Genomic DNA, 15,533 nt, shown 5'->3' on the forward strand with positions numbered 1-15,533 from the left:
ATGCAATGACAGAAATGCAAACTAGGGATGTAATTTAGTGGTGACAAGGGTATGAAAATGAAAGACTCACATTCATTCAGCACCTTGATTTGTCAGTTTACATTTTCTAATCATACCAATATCAATGCTAGATTGATTATTTTCATTTTCCAGGTTTACTGCTTGCTCATACATTTAGATTTAGTAGTTGACCTTGTATGTGTTTTATCTACTGTAAATTTTATTTATTAAATTTTATTATCACACGCATTACAGTGCTTGATTAAATGATTTGGAAAAGTTCTATCCTTCTAGGTCTTGTTGTATAGGCTAATCAGGTAAGAACTAAGATTGAAGGAATGCTTACATGGGGCTAAGTACTCCAGCCCACTACCTAGGTCTTCTGTTTCTCTCTCCAGCAACATTATTTGGAATCTTTCCCATCTTGCCGTTTGTTATGGCTGATTCTAGGTACCAATTTGGTCAATCCATGATGCCTGAATTAAATATATGTATGTATGTATGTATGTATGTATGTATGTATGTATGTATATATGTATGTATATTTGAAGGTTCTCTTAGCATCTGAATCTATGGACTATGCGGAAGGTGTAAAGTGGTAAAGGAAAGAGGAACTCACAATTCTCATCTCCTGCCTGCAGACTTGACCTGAGAATCCTCATTTCTTTCTGTCCTATTGATTTTTATAGCTGTACGTTCACCTGCTCTATGATTTTTCAAATTATGCCAAAAAAATGTTATATTTCAAGATGTTCTCAGTGTCCCTTTTGCATAAAGAATGCTGTAGAATTTATTAATTTCTTTAAAATATGTTTTTCTCTAATTAAGTAAGTATAATATTTTTATTCTTTGACAATTTCATAAATGAATTTTAAGTTGTTTTCACCTTCCATTCCCTTCTCTAATGTCATTCCCCTAGCAGGTGAGACAATAGAAAATAATAAACTCAGAACAAGAGAGAAGAAAGAGGAGAGAGAGACAGAGAGGGAGAGCACTTGACTTACCTAGCTTAGGCATCACAGCATCACAGTCCTAGAATACCCAAAATGATTAAAGGGGAAAATATCTCATTCCTTCCCCAGGCCTTGGCTGAAAGGTTGAGCTCCTTTCTTTAATCGTTTAAGATACTTTAGCCCATGACCCAAGGCAGCTTCTTCAAAAGACAGATAATTTTTACATGCTTCTTTTCTCAAAGCACCACTGTGCAAGTGCTTCAGATTGCAAGTATATTTTTTGTGTTGAATTTGTTCTTCTTCAATATTTGGTAAACTCCAGCTGCCTTTGCCTCCCAGGTTGTCAGCTCCATTTCTTCAACCCAGGGGATCCATAAGTCATTATGAATTTCTCTCACTGCGCCTTGGTCTGGAAACACCCCCCCCAAGGTAGTAACCCTGGCAACAATAAGGGTCACACTATTTATTTCTGTTCTTTAATGCCTGTGGTTCAGCATCTTAAAAACCATGGTTTGGAAAACATTGAGACATGAGAGAAAGGAAAAATCTGGATGCCAATTGTCTCCCTGGCAGCCAGGCAGCTATATTTCTAACACTGGTATGACAGAGGTTAAGAGAATCGTTGGAAGTCTGGTCACAATGTGATCTATATAGAAAGTCACAGGCGATCCAAGGATACATAGAAAATCTCTGCCACAAAATTACCAACCCAAAATAACAATAATAATAACAATGACAAGAGAATTTCATGGTGGCATGTGTTGGAGCAAAATTCTGAATGATTCTAGAAATGTTGTCTAAAAAAGGCAACGTTGACTTTGTCATAACTTACAAGGTATTCCCATAGGCTTAGAGGCTTTGTAACTATGTCCAGAAGATAGTGTGACTTTTATGCAAATTGGCCATTTATAACAATTCCAAAGCATCCTTCTCATGAGATATCTGCTGGGAACTACATGGCCTTCATTTCTAATTAAACTCTTAATTCTGTTGCTGTATTTTCATGCTGTTTTTCTGTAATAGAGACTCATAAAGTTAAATTCATCACATTGGAAATAATGACTCCTCTTTATAATGGACATTGAGTATAGCCTTAAACAAAATCCACTATTAGCTTCCACTGTGCACTCTGTTTCAAACTATCAGTAAATGCATCACTAAATACTGTGGTGTCTAGAAGTCACAAAGAAATCTAGGAAAGCTCCCAAGTATCTGCCACAGGTAACTGATAAATTGCATTTTGTGCTGAATTGGGACTTGAGATGAAAATCCTAAGTATGCATGCAATAGGTGACAAAAGAGGATGTAAATGTGCTACTAATAATAAAATCAGAAGACCCAGAAAGAATCTAATTAAATGCACGCATTTTACATTTAATATAGAATACTTGTGTCAAAGTATAAGTCTCCATAGGCAAAAAAAAAATTACCCAGGAAATGAAAACAAATTGTTGTCAATCATTTGTAGAATGTATACCATCTATTCTATTCATTTGAAAAGTATTACTGAGTATTTAAGGAAAAGCACTCTAGGTTTTGCAAATTCATTGCTACTCAAAGACAAGTTTCTGGTCTACAATCTGGGGAAATATTTTTTTTTTTAATATGAGAAGATAATATAACACGGCTCACATTCACAAACATGAAGGAACTTAGAGCAGAACAGAGCAAAGACCATCATGTGAGGAGTCAGTGGGAATGGAGGTTATTTTCAGAAGAGTTGGCCAGGGCTCTTTTTCTTCATATTTAAGCAATGTAAGTAGCAACAAATTAAATCAGTGCTTTACTCCGGAGTTATTTAGAATTCCTGCAGACAAAAATTAATTAAGTCTAAAAACTTTGTGAGAAATTTGTTATTTTCTAATGCTGGAAGTAAATTGGAGAGGAAAACTTTTAATTAAAAATGTGCTATATAAACCACATACAAAATTTACTTTTCCTAACCTAAGTTTAAAAAAAAAAACAACCTATTAGTACAAAAACATGTATTGCCACTGTAATCTGTGGCCCTGGACAGGATATATATTTTTTTCTTATTTCCTGAGAAAATTCATCATAGTTAGCAAAAGTCATTATGCTTACTAGTTTCTAAATTTCACTAAAATCTTTTTGTACATGTTGACTCTGCATATGGAAGTTTGACTTTTACCTATTAAAAGTACAGAAAAAGGTTGCAAATTTGCATGTGAAAGAACTTGTTAATAATTTATAAATGACCTATACATGTAATTTTGTCGTGATGTATACTTGGTAATGAATTGGCTCCAAGTTAAAATGATTATAGTTAAAAGTTAGAGAATATGAATATCCATAACAATAAAAGAGCAGTTAATTCTCTTTCTCTCTCTCTCTCTCTCTCTCTCTCTCTCTCTCTCTCTCTCTCTCTCTCTCTCTCTCACACACACACACACACACACTCTCTCTCTCTCTCTCACATACATACACAGAGAGAGAGAGAGAGAGAGAGAGAGAGAGAGAGAGAGAGAGAGAGAGAGAGAGAGAGTTTCATAGAAATTCATGTCAGAAAATTAAAATAGAAGAATCACTTTCTGATTCCTGGATAATTCAGAAGAAACTGTATTTGGTGGGATGTTTCCAGCTCCAAGGGACCCCTGACCTTCCTCAGACCATGTCCTTTCAAGAATGTTCATCATCCCTCCTTCTGTCATTACCTACCCATTTCTGAGTTTGTCCTTTGTGACACTGATGAGTGCACTTGTCACCACAGATAGTGGAGGAGGATCTTCTGGTCTTGCGCTTCTTTCATTAGTTACAATTGTAAACTGTCATTTAATGCAATGGTAGGAAGCTTTTGAGGTGTGGCTAAGCTTGTATGTTATTCCTGTCCCTGGCTCCCTTCACCATTTCAATTTCCCATCTAGCCTGAGTTGAATAGCCCGTGTCACCATGGTGTGGTGGGTAGCCATTCCAGCTTTGACCTGGAAGTTCCAACCCCTATTTCTATTGAGGCTTCGGTAATGGTCACATGTACAATGGGCTCTCTTGGTTCCTGGACCCTGGACGCTGGAGGTAGACCGAGCAGAGTTCTCCAGAGAACACCGCCGAACTGCGCCACACCTTTCCCAGACCCTGTAGCCTATCCCTTCACTTGTAAGTTACCCCACAAAATAAACCTCCCTTTTACTACGTGGAGTGGCCTTAATAATTTCACCAATACCATGGTGTTTTGTTTGCCACAGTTCTAGAAAAAAAAAGATAAATGGAATATTTACAGATTCTGGAGATCTGGATGAGACTGTCACACAGAGCAATTATTCTATCTCATACTACTTTCAATGTAATTAAGATACTTACTTCTATCTAGGTATACAGCATATTCTAAGTAAAAGTGCAATTATATGTTTATATATGCATATTTTGAACTATTGTAATACTGTAATACACATGGTTTACATTTATGTGCCACGTAAATAAAGTGGGATATTATTTACCTAATAATAAGAAAGATGGGATTTTATTTATTTATTGTATAAAGTGGCTAAGAAAGGAAGCATAAACCAATAGGTTTTCCTCCTTGTCAAAACCTTTTGGGTGAATTTTAAGACATACTTCTAAGAAATGTTAATTTCATGAAATGACAATACTCATGCTAGAATTAAAAATTCAAACATAGGTTCTTATTGTTAAGTTCTAGGCACCACAACCTGAGTCATAGAGCATGCCATCATCAAATTGGTAAATGTCTGGAAGCTTCATTACTAGTGGCTGGCTGCCACAGTACTGAAGCATTCTATGCAAGGTACTAGTGGAGAAAAGTTATTGTCAATCATTTCCAGCTGTGAACTCTGCCAAGTACAATAATGACTGGCTTGAGAAGACATGCACATTGGTGTATTAGTGGCATAAATATTGTAGGAGAAACCAACCACTTTCTGCTAGTTTTAAGTCCCACTCCCCAAGATGAAACTTGTACTTATCACCATTATTTGGCTAAAACCATGTGACTGGAGTGGTCCTAGTTCCTAGGGGAGATCTACTACTGCTACTACTATTCTACTAAAGGTTTGTTGATGAAACTGACTCTTAATTACTTATTTTCAAACCCATAGATCAATGCATGCTCCAATTCTTATTTGAAAAATTTCTTTTTTATTTGGACTGTGATTACACAGTACTAGCAATTGCCCATGGTGAAGAAAATAGGATAATGCAGAATTTTCATTCCTAAATGAAACATACCTATTGTAACCTTCTCTCCCAAGATTCAGGGACAATTGCAGAAGAGGAGAAAGAATAAGTGCAATAGCCTAAGGAAGTGGATGCACAGAAGGAAATCGTGTCTCCTGGACACAGTTGAGAAGTTGCTCATATGAATGCAGTGGGAGACTGAGATATACCACAATAAATTTTCATATTTTATGCTACATAATCCCTTCTTTCCAAAATCAATGGAAAGTGCTAAGAAATTTAAGATAAATGGAAATATAAAAAATTATGCAGATATAATAAATATGCAAAGTTCAATTGTTAACAAATGAAATCTCAAACCAGGTGTCTCAATCTATTCCTGCAATACCATTATTCCAGTAGGTAGGAACATCAGAAGTTCAAGGTTATCTTCTTCAGGACATTGAGTTCAGTGTTATCCTGAAATGCACAAAATCCATTTAAAAATAAATATAGTAAGAAATCTATACAACAGGCACACACACATTTGGTTTTAGCTCGATGTCTTTCAGTACTGTTTGTTGGTCTGTTTGTTTGCAGTGGTGGGACCTGAACCAAGGAAACCTTATGTATGCTATCACAATGATCTGCCACTAAGGTAATCCAAGTCCCTTCTACTTTTTTGTAATTTTTAATTTTTATTTATTTAATTTGAAATTTTTAAAAATTTCTTCCTTTCCTTCCCATCATTGACATGGGACATTATGCCCAAGTTACTACACTAGAACTTAGGCTATACTCTCAAACATTAAAAATTAGGATCACTCTATGTAAGTACTGTTTAATTCATCTTGATGGGGTTTTCCTGCCAAGGAAAATTGTATTCTTTGAGCAAATTTTTCCCATTATTTCAATCATACATTTGTGTTTATCCAGTCTCGATATTTTTGCCTTGAATATCTAATGTCAGTTTCTTATGAAATAAGGTGCGTGGAAAGGGAAAACAACCTACCTTGAATGCAGCTCCCTGGACCAATAAGTTACTGAAAACTGAAGAGTACTGGAAAACGTGTGAAGGAACCAGTCATACTGTATCAGCGAGCAAACTGAATATTACAAAAATATAGAAAATGAAAGACTTTCTGGATAAAAATATAAAACATCATCCAATGTTTCATCTTTCTCTTAAAATCAAAATTATCTATTTATTAAAAGATATCTTAAAATTTTGATTGATGCAATGACAATAATGATACTACTGTCGACATAGATTCTTCCCACTGCCATAACTCCCTTGGGACAAATGATTTCAGTGAGTGTGTTCTCTAAACTTTCCTGGAGAATATTTGCTTTTATTCTAGCATGCAGTGAGCATGAATCTAGAAGTAGAATAGTTTTGTTTTGTTTGTTTCTATCCCTGTACTTCTCAAACCATTCTTTTATTCTCAGTCTTCCTGGAGTATAGCTATTTTACAATGAGTGTTTCATGACTGCAGTGTTGTTTAGATATAAGCTATTAAATACTTTAAAATACACTGTGTTTCTTGCAAAAAATTAACAATACGAACCTAGCAATTACATCCCAAGGATTGGGTGAGGTATCCTCCTGATGTGTGATGTCTCTCTATACACTGTGAATATGTGTTGCTCGAATTGGTTAATAAATGAAGCTGCTTTGGCCTATGGCAAGATAGGATAGAGGCAGATGGGAAATCCAAGCAGAGCTACAGGGGAAGAAGGGCGGAGTCTGGCAGATGCCATCCAGCTGCTCAAGGAGCAAGCTGCCAGCACACTGATAATGCCATTACTACATGCAAAATATAGATTAATAGAAATGTGTTAATTTAAGTTGTAAGAGCTAGTTAGTAATAAGCTGAACCATTGGCCAAATATTTATAATTAATATAAGCTTTTGAGTGATTATTTACAAATGGTTGCAGGACAGGTCAGGACAGAAAAAAGCCTCCAGCTACATCCTTATAATTTATACAATTTCCAAAGCACATTAACAACCATGGAGCACATACAAATTTACAACATGAATTACAATGTTTGCTCCTTATAATAAGCCACATATTAGCAAAACTACTTTCATTGCTAGTTAGATATAAAGGTTAAATTTTAAACAACCACACCAAATCAAAGACTTAGACCAATTTCTTTAACATTATATAAATTTACTATTATTAATTAATTTATTTTGTGTGCATATCTGTATATGTAAGTGAATGTTTATGCTACATGTCTGTAGGAGCCCAGGAATGTTACAAGAGGACACAGATCACCTGTAACTGGAATTATATTCACTTAAGAGCTTCAATGTGGGTGCTGGGAACCTAACTAGTGTCTCTGCATGAGTAGTAAATGCTCTCTTGAGCCATCTCTTCAGCCTCCATACTCTTATTTCTGGGGGTTGTATTTCTGTTTTTATAAAGCCTTTATCCACTAGAAATTGGATGTCCCATAGTTTTACAAGAACTTACAAACCTGAGATTTTCTCCGTGGCAGCAAAGGGTACACTACAACAGGACATGAGAACAAAGGAATAAGTATTTAAAACTTGAACACATGATGTATAAGCGTTGAACCAGCTAGCTTCAAGGTGCCCTGCAAATGAAGGATTACCGTGTTTGAAGTGAAAAGATCTAGCACATGCTCAGGCAATATGTTTGGAGGAGAAAGGTTTGAAGACTTTTATTTCAGAAAAAGTATGTTGCCTCCACCAATGACTCTGATTTAGGAGATAGGAAAATCACTCCATACTCCAAGGGAAGAAATGATTTTTCCACTGTTGCCAAAGATATGGGCCATCAGTCTTGACATAGCTAAAAGTGTCTATCATAATATGGCTGTAAATAGTTTTCTTACTTCGTTGGAATTTTAGCTCCAAATGACGTGGACTTTGCTTTGTATTCTTTTATATTATGAAATCAGCTATGAAGAAATCTTGGTTCTGGTACTTTTTGTCTCTTCCTTCAATATCCACCTAAATCCATATCTAATGTTTTCTCTGTTTTCAGTACTAAATATTACTTTCTTACACTCTATAAGTAAATTTGTATTAGATGATTTGCATTGGCATTTGATATTTCTGATTTTTTTCTTTTTTTATATATAAATTAAGCTAGCCTCAAACTCAAATTCATGATCCTCTTTCTGCATCAACATCCTCAGTGTTGGCATTACAGTTATGCACTACCACACCCAGCTTACTTCATCTTTTCATTCAGTAAAATCATGGACTATCTTTCTACACTACACCTGTAGCTTCCTCATAGTAAGAGGAAATATTTCATTCACTGATACTGCAGGGAACTTCCTACTTTAGTTTTCATTTGACTTAACTGAAAGTATTCTGCTACTCAGCCTGTCATTTAGGACAGACTACCAGCTCTCTTTTGCTTATTGAGTATCCAGGTGCTTTCATTTTCAAAGGTATGGTTTCTTGTCTGTCCTTCCCTCTTTCCCTCCCTTCATTCCTCCCTTCTTTCCTTTCTTGCTTGCTTCTTTCTTACCTTGCATCCTTCTGTTATTAGCATTTTTCCTTCTTTGACCTCTACCCTGCCTGGTTTACGTAATGAAAGAGCAATTCATACACATCTGATTCGTGTTGAGATATGAATTGCATTCAGCTTTGCACTCTTTTCATTCGAAAGTATGATGTGGAGGTAGCTCTAACAGTATAGCCTTATCTGGTGCCTCTCTTTCAACAAGTTCAGATGTATAGGAATTTGAATATTTTTATACTTTTTCTAATGTTTCTTTTTTACCAAGACTTTTTGCCATGTTGCTGTCAAAGAATATACTATGTGGGGTACAGTCCTCATACTATACAATGTGGGCTCACGTAAGCAAACTAACCAAATTTTGGGAGGTAACAGAGATCAAATTTGCTAAATAATAAAATATCCAACACTTAGGGGCCTCATAATTTCTAATTCTTTTTTATCTTAGTTTTCATGTAAGATATTAAAATTCAACTTTCTTGTTTCTAATTTTGTAATTTTATACTGGCATAGATCTAAAATACCATCACAACATAATCACACAAAATAATTTTAAAATATATACATTTCTTCAAAAATATATTCTAAGCAAAGTAAATAATTATTTACCAATAAATTTTCTTTGTTCCATCCCAGGCAGAAGAGAAGAGGCATGCCCTCCCCTCCCACCCCCAATTTCTATACTTTTTCTTATAACCTTCCCAATCAGAAATAAGACGCACTTTTTTGAGTGTTCAAAGGGGCACATAGAGAAAATCTTTTACGAAAAATAAGTGTGTAGCAAAAAATAAAGAAGGAAATTCAGTGGCTGGATCAGAGCAATGACATCACTTCTGGAAGCTTTTGCAGCCCTTGTTAAAAAACAGGAAGAAAATAAATCCACCACAAAAGAACTAAAGTGTTAGCTCCCTGTACTCCATGCCACAGCAAACCTTGATTTCATTCATTATTCTCTTTGTCCTGTTTCCCAGACAGCTGCTGCTTCCTCTAAGGAGCAGAATCCCAGGTCTTTAGTTTGCAGATGTCCAAGCAGCTCTCTAAGGTGATGTTTTCAGGAGCACCTGGATGTCCACTATTCACCTTGTCCTTTCATCTATTGTCAGCAGATCTGAGATGGTGAGTGCTCCGGTAAAACTGCAGATGCCATGGGTTTTAACCTCATGATGATGATCAAGGTTCAATTAGAGTTTACATCCAAAATGAAAATAACTGCTTAATGGATTGTCATAAATAGTCTATGAGAAAACTGTTACACATCCTAGTAGAGGAGATGTTGCTGAATTTTATGGCAAAGTTACCAGGTGGAAATTTTTTTTTTTTTTTTTTTTTTTTTTTAGCATTTGGAAACAATTTTTTGTTTCCTGAACTTGATTTTTTTATCTCAAAAATTTATCTTAAATTTCTCTGATCTAGTCTTTATATTCTTAGACTTATAAAATAGAGTACAGAGTAACTATGCCCTATTTCTTCAAACAATGATATATTGTATATAAGAATATCATAAAACAGATGAGATAAATACATTGTATAAATGTCAAATTTAACATGTGTCTGCACTATTACTGTTTAGAAGGTGAATTTACTCAGATGATTATGCGTAACAATCAGATGAAGACATATATGTCACATAGGATGAAATGACTGAGATTATAACCAGATACATTAAGTCATAAAAGTAAAAGAAATTAAATCCACTTAAAATTCTCTTATCTCATTGATACTCACTAATAATTGATTTAGCTCTGATATTCCATTAGAATATTTATTACTCCTCAAAAGTGTAGTATGATTTTTCATAGCTATATCACAACTGTTAAAGACATGAGCATCTTTTCTTGTTACATTTAGTTTATTTAGTTTAGAATGCTATGAATTCGTTTAAACTGGTTAATATGTAAACTGATGTATTTTTAATGAGCATCATTAACTATTAAACTTTAGCTTCCCTTAAAATTCTAAATTTTATTTTATACATAAGCATTGGTGTAAGACATTCACTCAGTCAACAAATTATCACTTAGCATCTCTTCAAGTTCTTCAAATAAAAAATCACATCCCATTGTTTGTTAGAAAGTACTAAAAAGCGATATATAATGACTGATTCAATCAGTTATGCATTAAATTTATAGTCTGGGATCAACGAGATGGCTTAGTGGGTAAATGAGTTTGACACATGAGCTTGGCAACCTGAGGCCAATCCCCAGAACCATGAAAAGGTGAAGGGAGTTATCCAGCTCCAGAAAGTTTGCTTTGCCCATTAAGTGTGTTAGAGTATACATAGCATGAGTATCATATGCACATCTCATGCGCACTTTTTGCATACTTCATATAGACCTCATGCCCACACATTCACACTTGTACAGCATGAATAAAACATTTCATGATGTGATACGGACTTTATGGCTATTCTGCATTAAAAATTCTTACCTGCTGTGTCATTCCCAGGTGTTTCTTATGATCCCCACTTACATTAAAGGCCAGACAATCCAAGTGTTTCTTCTGTTGTCATTGTTTGGATGTGATTAATAATATTTTGCGAAGTTAATACAATCACAGAATTAGCCTAGTTATATAATTATATCAAACTTATACCCCATTCTTATAACTCTAATTTGTATCAGTTCATAATATCTGAAATCAAGGCATTCTAATATTATTCTGTAATTTGATTCTAATAATTTCATTTAATTGTTCAAATATGTTTGAAAGATGTTTCTTTGCCCCGGCAAATATATGGATGAGATTTTTGTCTTAGTATTTTGCTAGCTGTTGTTCTATTATTCTACATGTTTTGATTTTAAGAATGATGTGTGTTGTGAAATATTAGTTTAAGATGTGTTGCATTCACTTTTGCTGTGGAATATTTGTTTAATGATGCAAAGATGTGTTGCACTCCTTTACGGTGCATTTATTTAAATCTGTGAAGCTGTGTTACTTTGCCTGTATGAAACATGTGATTGGTCTAATAATGAGGTGATTTGCCAATAGCTAGGCAGAAGACACAAAAAGGCAGGGCTGATGGGCAGAGAGAATAAATAGGAGGAGAAATCCAGGGGAAAGAGTGAGGAGAAAGAAATGGAGAAAGAGCAGAAGATACCAGGACCCAGCCACTCAGCCACTCAGCCATACATCCTACCACAGAGTAAGAAGGAAAGAAAGATATATGGAATAAAGAAAGGTTAAAAAGCTCCATAGGCAAAACATAGTTAAAGAGAAACAGAATAATCTAAGTTAGAAAAGCTGGCTAGAAATGAGCCAAGCTAAGGCCAGTCATTAATGAGTAAGAATAAGTCTCCATGTGTTTATGTGGGAGCTGGGTGGTGGAACTTAAAAGAGTAAAAGAATTAACTACAGATGTGTTTCTTATTTACTCTATATATTTTATATGTCTTTTCCTTATGTCATTTGTTGAAAGTATTGTTCTGTTCTTCAAAATCCTTGTGTACAGGGTGTATACTTTTCAATTAATTTTTAAAGGGTATTAAAATCTACCAATATTGCTTTATGTATTTGGATGTTTTGTAATTGAGCCCTTTAAACTAGGAAATAAGATTGTTATGTTCACTAATTTTTCTTGTCCTAAAATGTACTTTCTTTAATATTTTATCTGTGTAAGCTTTATATATACATATATATTACATTTTAAATGCTTTAATTAGTCAACCAATTTATGTAATTAAATATCATTTATGATTATTTTTAGATGATTGTGAAAAAATTCTTCAAGGTCTTTGTTATCATGTATCACAATAGCTAATTTTTACTTAGGATTTTAATCCATTTGCATTCAGTAAAAATTTTGATATATTTATTTTCAGTCTCTTATTTCTCCAGATTTTGTTTCTTCAATACTAATCTCTTGCCTTTCCAATTGAAATCACATGCCATGTATTCCTTTTATCTTGTTTGACATTTTCAGTCAATATTCTGTCATCTTTTTGATAGCTCTGCTTACAATTTTCACATTCATCTGAAACTTACTTTTGCTACTTGCAAAGTAACTATTTTACTTCTGAGTGAAAGATCATTTAAGATAGTTTTGAAAATTTCTCATTGATTACTACATTTCAAATTTTGGTGTGTATTTTTTAGATCTATTAACACTTTGAACTGTGTTTAATGCATGCCTAGTCGATTGGGTTTGCTTTGAACAGCTAACACTGCTCAAGGATATGAAATTATTTATTTAGATCAGGGCTCTTCAACCTCAATACATCTGCTGTATTGTACTGTATATAATCCTTTCTTGTTGGAGATATGCATAGTAGGATGTTTAGCAGTATTATTCAGGTGGCTTACTATATGTTGTTAGTATCCACCTCTATTTCTGCTATAACTTTGTAAAGAAAAGTGTACATGATATTACCAAACCTTGGATGGAAGGGAAATAAATTTTTTTCTTTCATGATTGAAAAATCACTAACATAAAAAAGAACATTTTTAATGATTGATTTATGATTACTGCTGTTCTTTACCCTGAATTTACTTGAAAAAAAGAAATAACTTTATTAGCACAGTTTAGCATTACAAATTATGGAATAGTCAGTTGGTTCCACATCTGTCTGCACTCCCTGGACTTACTCTGCTACTTTTCCACAGTGCCAATGAATTATCTCTGTAATTCAGTTACTTTTCATTTTTGTATGTGATGGAACCAACAACTTTTAAAAAATATTTTGACAATTGTATGAAGTGTACTAATCATATTTCCCTCTCAGTATCCACTCACAAACTCTCCTGCCCTGCTGATTTCTTTTTCTTTCCAATCAATCCCTCCTTTGGTCATGTCCCTCTTTTTATTTCATTCTTAAACATGAAATAACTTCCCTAATGCATAAAAAGTAGTAATAAAAATTGTTTCATAACAATTTAATAAAGTTAACTTCTTTCAGTTTTATGCTCTTGCAAGTTCCCATTTACGCTAACAAAAATGAACTCAAAAACATAAAAAACATAACACTTTTTTGTCAATAATGTAATAATTGCTGCTTAAAATTTAGAAAGTGCAAATATAACTTCTATTAAGAAAAGAGTCTTGAATTTGTGTCTGGGAACTGATTCACCTCAACTTGAAAAGTGGACATGCTCTAAGGGAGACCACAAAGCTCTTTTAGGATTTAGAGCCTTTCTATCCTATTAATCAACAAATGAGAGGTGGAAAATCCCTAAGAATTCTGTGTAAGCAGAAGTTTCTCAGTCCCACCCACCTGGTGGTCCAGACAAATCTCCTCTACCCCTTGGTCCCTCAGCCGCTTATAAAATATTCATTACTAATTGTATGGCCTGTGACTCAGGATTCTTGCTAGCTAGTTCTTATAAATTAAATCAACCTATTTCTATTCATCTATGTCTTGCCACATAGTTATGTGGCTTACTGGTACTTTCATATCTTGATTTTCCTAGTGTCGCCTCTCAGCATCCCCCTCACTCTCCTTTCTTCTTCAGTATTTTCAGTTTGAAAATACCACTTTAACCTTCTTCTGCCTCCCCATTGGCCATACAGTGACCATGGGGTCTGGTGGGACCAAGAAACTTTTGACTACAATTCTGGAACTTTATATCCAGCATCTGAAGAAGAGAAAATTCTTATAAGATAACCTGCAGCCTGGCATTGCCTTGGGGAAAACAACCTGTAAGAGAAAAAGGATGCATTCCAACATTGCCTTATTGGTGTCCTGACAGGGCTATAAATAGAGGCAGAGTTTCTCTCCCACCTGTTCGCAAATACCCAGCAGCCACTTCACGAATTACCCCACAGAGACATATTAATTATAAATATTTGGCCAATGGCTCAGGCTTATTATTAACTAGCTCTTACATTTATATTAACATATTCCTTTTAATTACAGGTCCTCCAGCATCCTGTTTCTTGGGTGGCTCATGGTGTCTCTCCCAACCTTGTCACTCTTCCTCTGAGTCCTAGTTTAATACTTCTGTCTAACCTTTGTAGCTAGAGTTTTCCTGCCTGGCCCACAGTCAGGACAAATCTCTCTCACCTGCCAGTCCCACAGCCTCTCAGACCCGACCAAGTAAACACAGAGACTTATATTGGTTACAAACTGTATGGCCGTGGCAGGCTTCTTGCTAACTGTTCTTACAGCTTAAATTAATCTATTTCTATAAATCTATACCTTGCCACGTGGCTCGTGGCTTACCGGCATCTTCACATGCTGTTTGTCATCATGGCTGCTGGCAGTGTCTCTCTGACTCAGCCTTCCACTTCTCAGCTTTACTCTCCTCCTTGTCCCGCCTATACTTCCTGCCTAGCCACTGGCCAATCAGTGATTTATTTATTGACCAATCAGCAACACACTTGACATACAGACCATCCCACACCACTTCCCCCCTTTCATTTTTTTTTTCAAAAAGGAAGGTTTTAACCTTAACAAAGTAAAATTACATATAATTTGGGAATTTGGGCGTAGCTTCTCTTACTACTTCCTGCTGGAGGGGGGCGCTGTATCTTATGGGGACAAAAAGAAAATTTTAGGATTATGGAATAGTCCATGAGGCTGTATTGTTTGAGCCAGTTGCCTTCAAACCATTCTGGATGTTGGATCATCTGGGCCATGGTGTCATCAGAGACCTTTCAGGGGGTCTTGGCTGGTCAAACCTGATGTATCTTAATCTTGAACAAATCCATAGCCTCTGGCTTTCTGTGGGAACAAATGCAGAGTCTCCTTTCCAAAGCAACACATCCTTACATCCAAATTTTGAAGTCAAGGTATCTTTAAAATAAACATTTTGGCATAACTCAACAGTTTTTACAATCAAATGTTTTTTCTGCAGTTAAAAATCCCAAAGACAACACAATCCAGATTCTCTGTGTAATATTCATCTTTACGTGGCTTATTTTTTATATTAATTTTACTGTCTCTTTAAAAACTTTATTTTTTAAAACTATGTATTCGTTTATATAACCACATACATCACCTTTTTTGTCTCT

This window comes from Peromyscus eremicus, chromosome 12 (assembly GCF_949786415.1).
Source record: "Peromyscus eremicus chromosome 12, PerEre_H2_v1, whole genome shotgun sequence".
Classification (NCBI taxonomy): domain Eukaryota; kingdom Metazoa; phylum Chordata; class Mammalia; order Rodentia; family Cricetidae; genus Peromyscus; species Peromyscus eremicus.